Genomic DNA, 11751 nt, shown 5'->3' on the forward strand with positions numbered 1-11751 from the left:
CTCTGCCCTGGGACACCCTCAGGCCCTTGCCTGCCCGGGTTTCAGAAGCGTCCCCGCTGCGCCCCCGACTTTCTCCCGGCTCTGGTTCGTCCTGGGCTCCAGCTCCGCGAGCCTCGACTTCCCGACTGCTACGGAGTCACCTGCGACCCGCCCCTCCTCCGCGCTCCTGGGGTCCCGAGCTCCCCCGGCCCCGCGGCCCCGTCACCTCCTTTCTCGCGAGGACCCCAGTGCGCTCCCCACCCTGCACACCTCGGCCGTGGGCGCTCGGGCAGCCCTGCGCCCCCGGGGCCCCCAGCACCACCAAGCGGCCTCCACGCCCCCGCACCCCCTGCGCGCTCCCGCAGCCCCCGCCCTCGCCACGCCCACCGTCCCGCGCCTCCCTAGCGCTCCCGCACCTCCCGGGGCGCCCTCCCCAAATTGCTCCCGAGCCCCCCGCAACCCCTCGCCCCCCACACCTCCTGCGCGCTCCCGCGGCCTCTGGCCCGGTCGGCGCTGGGAGGGCTCCGCGGCCCGCGCCCCGCGATTGGCCGCTCGCCGGAAGCCCGGCCCCACCCCCGCTCAGTCTCCCGGGCGCGGGTCCCCCACCGAGGAGCCGCAGCCCCAGCCGGCCTCCCCCGCGCGCCGCCTGCCGCGGGTCCCGCGGCCGGGAGAGAGCCGTACTGGGCCCGCGGCCGCCTTCCGATCCCGCGCCCCGCCCCTGCCCCCCGCGGCCCCCTCCCCGCGGAATCCGAGAGCCCGAGGTGTCGAGGTTGGGACATTTAACCTTTACCCAGCCCGTTCCAGAGTAAATGTTTGCAGTGGCCCCGTAGTCTGGGCCCAAGGCCAGCCGGCTGCGCTGGAGAGGCCACGCTGGGAAACCTACCCGCAGGGACCGCGGCGCACTGGATCGTACAGCCTCCCGGGGTGGGCGAAGGAAAGAGTCAGGCACCGGCGGCGCACGCCCGGACGCGGGAGAGGATCGCAAGATAAATGAAGCCTTGGCGCCTCAGCAGTTGAATCCGTGCGCGCATGGGCGGAGGCTCCAGTGAGTGTGTGCGTGAGCAAGGGCGCGCGTGCGCGTGCAGGAGGGCGGCTGTGCGGGCCCGCAGGTCGCCGCGAGCGGGTGGATGCGTCCGTGCGCACCCACTCGCGACCCCACAGGGACCAGGAACTTGGCATGCTCCAAAGTCAAGGAGGTTCCCTGGCCTCGGAAAAGAAGGGGCAGAGACAGAGAAAGGAAGGTCCCCTAGTTCTAGAAGCCACCGTCCATAAAGACGGCATCTCGATCTATAACCGCCAGCCTCAGGGGATAGGCACGGGTCGGGGGTTTCACCGCACATCACAGATAGGACCAGAGCTGTTAAGAAATTGAAAGCAGGTCAAGCACTGGGTAGAGCCACCTGGAAACCAAGAGTGTAGGACTCACCTCATCACGCTGACCATTTCTACCCTAGGGGACTCCGGGATGCACATCTGCTGTACCATTAAGGTATTGCTGGTCTGTCCAAACGGAGAAGACGCATGGAGCTCTCTGTCCCCACCATGGGCTGTGTGCGCATGCTTCATTCCTTCTGGGGTCTGGACAGGTATCTGCAGGGCTATGGAGCCTCTAGAAGGTTCCTCGAACTCCCTGCAGCCCCTGGATGGTCGGTGGGAGGATCGGGAACTGAGAAATATCTGGGGCAAGCCCCCGCTGGTGTCAGTACCCCTGTTGTCTATCCCTGGCCCACCAGCCTGGAAGAGGAGAAACATTCTCATGAAGCTGGACATACAGGGGAAGAGTCAGGTCCCACATGAGTCCTGCTCAGCCCCCAACAGGCCTCTTGCTTCCAGGGGAAGGTGGAGGTTTCCTGGGCTCTGTGCTGGTCTCGCTGTAGGCTCCAATATTTGCCAAGTGTCCCCCGACATCCATGGCATGGCTCATTCTGGCCTCAAGTGAGCAAACTGTGGAGTACTGTGTGCAAAGGCCCTCTGGTGAGGAATGGCTCCTGGACAGACCTCCAACAATCAGAGATCTGTTTCCAAATGTCCCAGGCAGCTCCTGACTCCTTTACTACGTGGATTCCCAAAGTGTTCCCTTTTTACGGCTTAGAAGTTACCCAGCAGCAGGACTTCCACCTAGTGACTAGTGGTGTAGGTCTAGTGACATGTGGTGTAGGTCACTTTATGATGTGGGGCATCCCATGCACTGTAGGGTATGGAGCAGTGTCCCTGATTTCCACCCACCAGGTGCCAGAAGCATGCTGTTTCCCCCATCAGTTGTGACACCCAGAAACAACTCCAGACATTGTCAATGATCCCCTGAGAAGCAGAATCATCCCTGGGGTGCTAACCACTCGGATGGATGGATGGATGGATGGATGGATGGACAGATAGACGGGTGTGTGGTTGGATGGATGGACCGATGGATGGATGGACAGATGTGTGGTTGGATGGACAGATGGATGGATGGATGGTTGGGTGACTGGATAGAGTCCCTTGTTTTAAAGCATTGTTTCTTGGCATCAGCAGGACTGACATCTGAGGTTGCACCATTCTTTGAGGTGGGACGTCCTGTGCATCTTGTAGGATTCTGAGCATCACCCCTGGTCTCCACATTCAAGTGCCGGGAACACCGAAACCCCCACTTGTAACAACTGAAAATGTTTCCTGACATTGAGCCTCATTGAGAAACTCTGTCCTTTAGCAAGAGAACCTTCTGGGTGGAAGCCAGCTGGGGGTTGAGCCAAGCAGAACCCTCTGCCCTGAGGGAAGAAATGGGGGTGTTTTCCCTTCCCTGGTCTCCCCCACAGGTTCCTTGACATATGTCTCGGGGGTCTGTGTGGGACAATCAAGACAAAAGGCAGGGGGCACCATCTGGGGTCTGCATGCCGATGGGAGTTCCTGCTAGCTGATGGACTGTGCAGAGGGCAGCCTCCCTCCTCTCCACGGAGTGGGCACATCTCTCTCCAAGTAGAGCACAAGGCTCCGGCTCTTGGACACATTCACATCCTGGGCATCTGGGCGAATTATCAGGAGCAAAAGTCAGGTTACCCCAGCTCCCTGCAGGGCTCTGCCTCTCAGCCCAGCTGGGGTGGGCCATCCTGTTCACCATAGGGTCCAGACTGCCTCCCTGGTCTCCACCCCCAGCTGCTGGGAGCACTTCCTCCCCAGCCTCCAAAAACAAAGACAAGACCTGAGAGCAGAAACGGATGCCCTTTCCATGAGAGCGTAGGAAGGTTGGGGTGAATGGCTCTTCCCTGCTGGCTTGGGGAAGAAACCCCATGGCTCTACTGTCCCTCCAACAACCCTCTGTATCCTCTTACCCCCGTATGGTCTCCAGAAGGCGGAGGTTCTAGCAGCTCTCGGCAGAACAGGAAACAATGGCAGGTGCATGGTGGAGTTGACAGAAGGAAACATTGCCCAGGACTCAGCCTCCGAGCCTCCCACCCACTCACCAGCCCTGGGTCAGCCCCGAGCAGGCAATATTAGCAGCCCTCTGGGGAAACTCTGAGGGACACACATCCTCTGGCTTCCCTATGGGCACCCTGGGATCAGAAAACGGAGTCTGGAGACCGGTGTGGCGGGCGGGGGCGGGGGGTGCGCGGCGAGGGCTGGGGCTCCGTGATGCACGCTCAAGCAGCACACTTTGTTCTGATTGACGGACGAGGTAGGGGTGTGGCAGGAGAAGGTGGAGAAAGATGCATAGCAGCCGGAGGGAATCGGGGAAACTGCAGAGATGTTCAAACAGGAGGTTTCAGGCTGCCTTGTGTCCCAACACACACTTCCATCGTGACCCCACCCCTGCCCCACACACCCGCCTGCCCCGTGGGACCCTTACTACTCAGAATTTGTGCTCCGAAACCAGGGCAGAAGGCAGTAAGCCGCAGGCAAGCCTTCCCAGTCCCTGGCCACAGCCTTGGTCCAGGATACAACTTTCTTTTCTTTTCTTTTTTTTTTTTTTTTTAAAGATAATAGCCATCTGTTGGGATAGATTTCAAACCCAGAAACTACGAAAAAGACACCAACTGATTTGATTGCGCAACACAATTTTTTTGTGTGTGTGTGACCAAAGTCTGATGAATTCATCTGAAAAGGACAAGCAAGAGATGGAGAGAGAGTATTTGCCATTATAAACAGGATATCCTGATTGCAACAATGTATCCACATTGTACCCACTTGTAAACGTGATGTATGAAGAGCTACAGTTGCAAACCACTTGATACAAGACATAGACAAAATGTTTGTCCCTTAGGCTACTGGTTTACTTCCAGTCCCTCCTTTGCCGCGACTCAACATCATACATGGAAGAAAGACCTGCTGAAGTTGAAGATGAACCCGTGGAGGGACACCTGGCTGGCTCAGTTGGGGGAGCTCATGGCTCTTAATCTCAGGGTGGGGAGTTCGAGTCTCACGCTAGGTGCGGAAATTACTTAGAATGAGCTAAATACCTAAGATGAAGCCGTGCATTTTTTTTTTCTTTGTAGCATTGTGATAACTGGGAGAGACAGAGCTGGGATTCTCCTCCAGAATTCACGCAAGCTGATCTGATCGATTTGGGTGAGGGATGCTGTGGAACATCGTGGGTCTCTCAGGACTCAGAAGTTGGCTGGTGGCTTCTGCAAGGAAATCTCTATCCTTAAAAGAAGGAAGCGAAAGGAAATGCTCTTCATTAGGGCCCTGAATATTAATGGACGAGGCTGTGATGGCTGGTGCTACAGCAGCTATCTGTGGCCAGGAGTAAAACTAGCTAATGCTTTGCAACAGTGAGGTCCAAAACCAGCGAAGCCGGACACTTGGAGGAAATTATGGAACTCTCTAATCACTACACCACAGAGGCTCAAACCTCAGTCGGTCTTGTTAGGTGATCTTTTCTTTATGGACTGACCCATTTTGAGATGGGCTTTCAGTGACTTCAACATCCTGACTCATACAACCTAGGAGAAGTTCTCAAACGTTCTGGCCATAAGACTCCTCAAGACTCCTAAAAATGATCGAGGAACCCCAAGACATTTGTTTACATGGGTTATCGACGTCTGTATTTTCCATCTTAGAAATAGTAACTGAAAATTTTTAGATGTTTCTTTACTTAATAATACGTTGAAGATAATTACAAAAAGCCCATTATGCTTTACCCAAATCGCACATTTTTAGTGGAAATAAATATATGTTCCTGAACAAAAATTGGGGGGCGGGGAAGAATGGCCTTATTTTCCACATTTGCATAACTCTACAATACCTGGCTTCCTAAATTAAGAAGATGGCTTTCTCGTTTTTGCTTACACGTTGTTGCACCAAGGTCTTCCAAATATGGGCACATTACAATTTCTAATATTTCAGTATATCATGTATATTCTTAATTTTTTAAAAAAGATTTTATGCATTTATTTGACAGAGTGAGAGAGAGCACAGGCGGGGGAACAGCAGATGGAGAGGGAGAAGCAGACTCTCCACTGTGCAGGGAGCCCAACGCGGGACTCGATCCCAGAACCCTGAGATCATGACCGGAGTTGAAGGCAGACGCCTAACTGACGGAGCTACTTAAGCATCCCTATCATGGATATTTTTAAAAACCTACAACTGTTTATGTGTTTAAGCCCATGCCCCCTGCTAGGGTGTGGGCAGGCAGTTTGGGCAGAACCAAACACATACATTCATTCATTTTAGCATGTGTGCAACTAAGAAATACCTACTGACTTCCTCGTATGTGTCACTGTTGCAAGCACTGGGGACACACCCCTTATCTTTGCAGGCTTTACCTTCCACTATGGGGGGAAAGCCAGACAAGACAGGGTAAAAGCATCTTCTCAGCATGCTGGATGTGGATATGAGCTGTCAACCCAAGGTTTGAGCCGGAGCGAGGGAGACGGTGTGCCCACGCTGGAGGAAGTGGCTGGGATTGCAATGGTCCCATCCCTGCTTCCTCTTTGGTCTCCAGTTAAAGGTGACAGTGCTGGGTTTTGCCTGCAGCCCCCGACCAGCCCATTTCACTGCCCTCTGTGGGTAAATGTCTCGTGCTTTGTCGGGTGCTTTCAGTCGAAGGAATGTCCAGACACCGTCTGTCCTTCGGTGGACTCTTTCTGCATCCTGAGCTATCCATAGAGCAGGACTCTGATGCATATGGATTTGGGTCAAGGTCCATGGTGTGGACAGGGATGGGGGAAGTCAACTCGGACCCCCCCCCCCCCAAGAGCGTTAACCTTAGGAACCAGAATAGCAGCCCATGTGACACGGGACAAGCAGGTCAAGCAAATCCATCCTTCTGTGTCTGACCTTCAGATGAGTGTTCATGCAAGAGGACGGGCTCCCCTCTCTCAATCCCCCCCTCAACGCCAGGCATCTTCTGGGTCTTCATCACAAGATCTCACAACAGGTCCATCAACAAACACAGGCTCTTGTCTGTGTGTTTTGTGCACAACGCCTGAGCAGGGCGTAGGGAAGGACATCACGGAGAAGAGACACCAAAACTAACTTTTGTGTTTAAAAAAGGCAATGGTGCTTATCCAAATAATTCCGAGATTCCCAGGGGATGCCTCGCACGTTGGGTGGGGCACGGGGGCTGTGCTCTTCGACGGGCTGTGGAGGCTGGCACATGTGGACCCCAAACGTTCAAGCCACCCACAAACTCACGAGGCTCAGCGGATAACCAAGCACTTTAATACACCTTTAAACACACCTGCTGAATTCTGGGCTTGGCACATGAACCCCACAGGGCGTGTGGTGGGTTCTGTAAGACCGCACACCTTCCCCGTCCCCCGCCCCTCTTCATCAGATCGCTACTGCCCATTTGCTACCAAGGACACCCACTATCGTGTGCACTTGTGCAAAATCTAATTTAACAGTTTATTTTTCACACAGATCCTAGTGAGATAGAACATGTATATGCATGTTACTGCTGCTATTATCATGTAAGTACTGGGGTTCATGTATTATATGCATTCTGTATTTATCTATATAATATAATAACAATATATTACATAATATAACAGTATATAATAATATATTGCATAATATATTGTTGTCTACATATTACATATCCTGTATATCATATTAATTGATTTTTAAACAGTAGATGTTATTTATTTATAATATATAGTTACATATAAATGTATAATTTATGTAGACTATATGTATGTAAATACATATCACAGTGATATTATTATATAGTAAATAAATAATATATGTATATATAAATATATAATACAAACTTATTATAAATACATAGATACTAAACTAGATACATAGATACATAGATACAAAACTAAATACATAGATGTAACATATATAAATATCAGTTTATGGCCTATAAATGTATCTATATGAATCTTTTAACATATATAAATATATAGATATCTATATAAATCAATATCTATATATATTTCTATATAAATCAACATGTAGATCAATATAAGTCAATATATTTATCTATGTAAAATCTCTATAAATATATAGGTATCTATCGTAATACAGATATATATTTTATTGTATTTATATATAAATATATAGATAATATACATTTACAAATATAATTTATAATTAATATAATTATACAAATGTACATATACAATTGTACATATAATTTGTAAATAAAATTTGTAAATAAGATATATACACAAATAGATAAATATGTAAAATGTAGGTATATTTATATATTTTTATTTATAAATATATTTCTATAAATATATATATTTATATATTTACAGGTATTATATATATTTATATATAACATATAACACAGTATATAATATGTATAAAATATATAATTAATTATATATTTAATTTATTATTTATTTTAATTTTATTTTCATATATTATTAAATGATATTTAATGAATATTATTATATTTATTTAATATTAATTATTAAATGAAAATAGGTAACTTATAAGACGTTTATAATCATCTTGATACACAATGTATGTCTTTTTCCCTTTACCCAAATGCATTCCACTCACAAGACAACACAGCAGCCGTCGTCAGCTAACCTGCCCGATGTCCATTTGAAATTCTGCACCCCAACTTCCCTCAGCCCCAAGGTCGCGTGTGCAAGGGAAGTACAAGCCAGACATGAAGTGCGTGGCCCTGCAACCCGCCATACGCCTTCCACCCACGACAGAGCTCCGCACTCTTTCACGAGTCTGAGGGAGCAGCGTAATTAATACACCACCCTCCGAGCAGGCTGGGGACGGAAAACCAATGACCACCTGCACCCAAATGCCTCACACAGCTGTCGAATCTCTCACTTCGCCGTCCGCAGAGAAGCTGTCCACACTATGCTTTGTACTAGTGAGGCCGAGGACATGGGACAGGTATCACGTTTGCACAGTGTTCTTGATAGGTGTATGTCAGGCACACCCTCAGACAGAACCCACACATGGGGGGTCTTCAGCGTCAGCATCAACGCACTTGCATTCAAGGACGGTCCCTGGTCCCCGTCACAATCCCCAAAGAAAAGTCCTTCACGGGGTCGGGAGGAGAAAATTCTTCCTCTACCTCTCAGGGTCCTCCAGCTGGCTTAGGAATTAAATCAACATGAGACAGATTCGCAAGAGAGCAACAACCAAAAATCCCACAGAGCATTATTATGTGTGCACCGAGGCCCAACATTGAAATTTGAGACCAAAGGAGGCAGTTTTTCTGCATTTTCCATGAAGAGAAAATATATGGACAGCATGAAAACAAAACAAGCTTTTGGGAGCTGGAATGAGTCAGGAATTCTGAGCAGAATTTGGGCTGAGGCAGAGGAGAAAAAAATTATTTATTTGCACAACTTTCTCATCTTTAAAACCTCAGTTTCTGGTGATCAGGATGTCTTTTTACGTCTTAGTACAGGGAGGGTAATCTGTATACGGGAGATCTATTTCCTGTTCTCAGGGGCACAGAGGAGGGTCTGAGTGTCCTTGTCTTGGCTGTGTCTTTAGTAACTTCTATTTAAATAATGTGTTTTAAATATATACATCACATCTTCTTTATTTTTTTAAATATATTTCATGTTTATTTGACAGAGATCACAAGTAGGCAGAGAGGCAGGCAGAGAGAGAGGAGGAAGCAGGCTCCCCGCTGAGCAGAGAGCCCGATGTGGGGCTCGATCCCAGGACCCTGAGATCATGACCTGAGCCAAAAGCAGAGGCTTAAACCCACTGAGCCACCCAGGTGTCCCCTCACATCTTCTTTATCTATGAACAACGAGAAAAACATACAAACACAGGAACCCGCTTAAATACTCAGAACACAGCTATGGTTACCGTGGGGAGGGGGTGAATGAAACCGGAGATAGGCCTTAAGGAGAACACCTGTTGTGCGGAACATTGGATGATGTATGGAATTGTCAGCTCACTATATTGTACACCTGAAACAAATGCAAGCCTGTATGGTAATTGTGCTGGAATTAAGAAAAAAGAAATTTAGAAAGATAAATAATCTATATGTCAAAGTGGTGCATGTTGGGGTGACCTGCCCTTGGCCCCCTATAAAAGAGCAGAAAGGACATGGAAAATCATGCATTGGGATTGGAAGATGCTGGGGATCGCGGCCGCGAAACCCACCAAAGGGATTCAGGTATTTTCAAAGAACCACCTACATTTGGTGCCAAGGGGAAGGCTATGGGGTGTGGAAGCGTTGTGTATAAGAGAGTGTGCCCCGAAGCCCAGACACTCCAGAAAAACTGTGTTTAACAGAGAAAGCAGGTCTCCTGTGAAAAGTTCGCCTTGGGTCTGCACTCCTGTCCTTGAAAATGTCACAGGAGGAACCGGGGTCAGAATATAGATGTATGTTTTTCCTAAACCTTTCCAAAACTAGGGTGCCACTGCTAGCTCCTGAGCAAAAAGAACTGAATTTTTTTTTAATAATACTAAAGCCCCCAATTTTCACAGGTTATTAATCCCTTCCAATGATTTGTTTGATGATGTTTCTGGGTATTTTTAAAAGTTTATTATTATTATTATTATTTGCTATGATTCTGAGTACCTGACTAGGATTTATACAAACAAACAACAACAACAACAAAAAATCAAGGCCCAACTGAGCGGAGATTCACATGTACCAGAAAATTAATGGTGTGAGTGAAAATTCCCATCTTCAATGGTTCCTACAGCTGCTTTTTTAAGAACCCCACAGATGCCAATAAGAAATGAGTAAATTCGATAAGCAAACACAATGTCTGTAAATCCCTGCTCCAGATAGACGTCCCGCGGCTACGGACGCTGTGTCCTTGAAACTGGGGACAAATGCATGAGACCCGGTGACGACTCACAAGGAAGAAATTCAAGAAAATGATGAATGTGGTCACATACATGCTTGGATTCTCGGGAACAACAAGCCACCCGATCTACACTGCATTATCAGATAGAAAACACAATCATGCTGCCCAGACGTCCCCTGTTAAGAGGTCTCCAAAACGGACCAGCTTCACTGCAATCAGGAAAAAAAAAAAAAACAAAAACAAAAAACAAAAACGCGATTTGAACGTCGGATTCCATATCGCTATCATGCATCTCAAAAGCTCAGGGCGCACGTAAAGCCATCAGCAAACCACATCCATATGTATATACAATTATAGATAATGTGCCTGTGTTTGTAGAGGGGTTTTCTGTCTTTTTATTCCTACAGTATTTCATGTGTCTGTATAGAGATACATTGTATATATATTGTATACTGCGTATATGTAATTCTTACTTGTAATGAATTATCGCAGGATGTTGCACTTTTAGTGAATGCATCACGGAAAGAAACAGGAGCGTCCTTGCAAAGACAACGCCAACATCGTCTGTGCACGAGATGCCCCCACGCTCCAAGCAAAATGCTTGCAGGGAAATCAGAAAATGGATTTTTTGGTTTCTTTGTTTTTGTTTTCCAGCTTGAGGGTTTCAGAGCCTCGACGACGTAGAGCCTTCTGTTAAGGGCCAGGTGTGCACCGTGATGGGAGGGTCAGGTGTGCACTATGACGATGTGACAGGCTGACATTGCAGCTAGAGGTCCACCATCACGGTAGCGAACACCTCCCTCCCCTGCACACAGTTAACTCTTTCTTTCCTGATGGCGAGGACAGTGAAGGTGCCGTGTTTCGGGGACCTTGGCCAGCATGGTGCAGACCAGGGAACTAACGCACCACTCTGGTTCTCAAGGACCCTGTGGCCTTCATCCTGGAAGCTGGTGCCCTTTTATGGGTGGGGTATGAGGACCCTCCGGAGAAGACTCCCTCCATCAGGACAACCCGGTGGTGACGCAGCAGCTCCTTCCCCAAACCCACATCCCCTCCTGATGCTGGTCCTGCTAACTAATGCTGAGCTTGGGGACACAGGACAGTCCTGCTGCCCCAGAAACCGAGGGGAGACGCCATTGGCCCAGAGCTGACACATGACCATGAGGACTTGCAAAGGTTGCTGGGAAATGTAGTTCATCTGGGAAGGCTTGTGCGTAGCTACAGCCCTGTGGATTCTGAAAATAGAACAGGGTATTTTTGGGGGGGAACCTGCATTCTCGAATACTCTGTGTTTTGAGCTAGTATCGGCAGTTTTGACTTCCTGATGTCAACTTTTCACCTGAGTCTAAGAGAGATCCTAAATGTTGCAATAAGCCTGATTGTACTAATATTAACCAAAAAGGCTTATTTGTATCTTTTCCCTCTCATGGCCCCTGCAGCCCTCACTATGCACCAGGCCCGACCGGGAATGCTTGTCACGCATCAGCTCACGGACCTGCACCGCTTGGGGGACGCGGAGCCCACCAGGATGCCCGTTCTCCAGGTGGCGCAACTGGACGCCCAGAGAGGTCGTGGAACCTGCTTCAGGTTGCAC

The 11751-nt window shown here is 48.7% G+C and overlaps 1 protein-coding gene across 5 annotated transcripts in view; it reads right to left on the reverse strand.

Moving 5' to 3' along the window:
• GYG2 (glycogenin 2) overlaps positions 1-1007 on the reverse strand; it is a 36844-nt gene extending 35837 nt beyond the window's left edge. For 2 of the 5 annotated variants that reach the window (XM_059385329.1, XM_059385328.1), the window contains exon 1: positions 456-564. The gene's annotated coding sequence lies outside the window, so the exon portion shown is untranslated. Of the gene's footprint in view, positions 1-455; positions 565-585; positions 832-862 lie in introns of those variants that run through there. The other 3 variants (XM_059385326.1, XM_059385327.1, XM_059385325.1) reach the window with 3 other exon arrangements.
• Between the last annotated feature and the right edge of the window lie 10744 nt (positions 1008-11751).

Source organism: Mustela nigripes, chromosome X (genome assembly GCF_022355385.1).
Source record: "Mustela nigripes isolate SB6536 chromosome X, MUSNIG.SB6536, whole genome shotgun sequence".
Lineage (NCBI taxonomy): Eukaryota > Metazoa > Chordata > Mammalia > Carnivora > Mustelidae > Mustela > Mustela nigripes.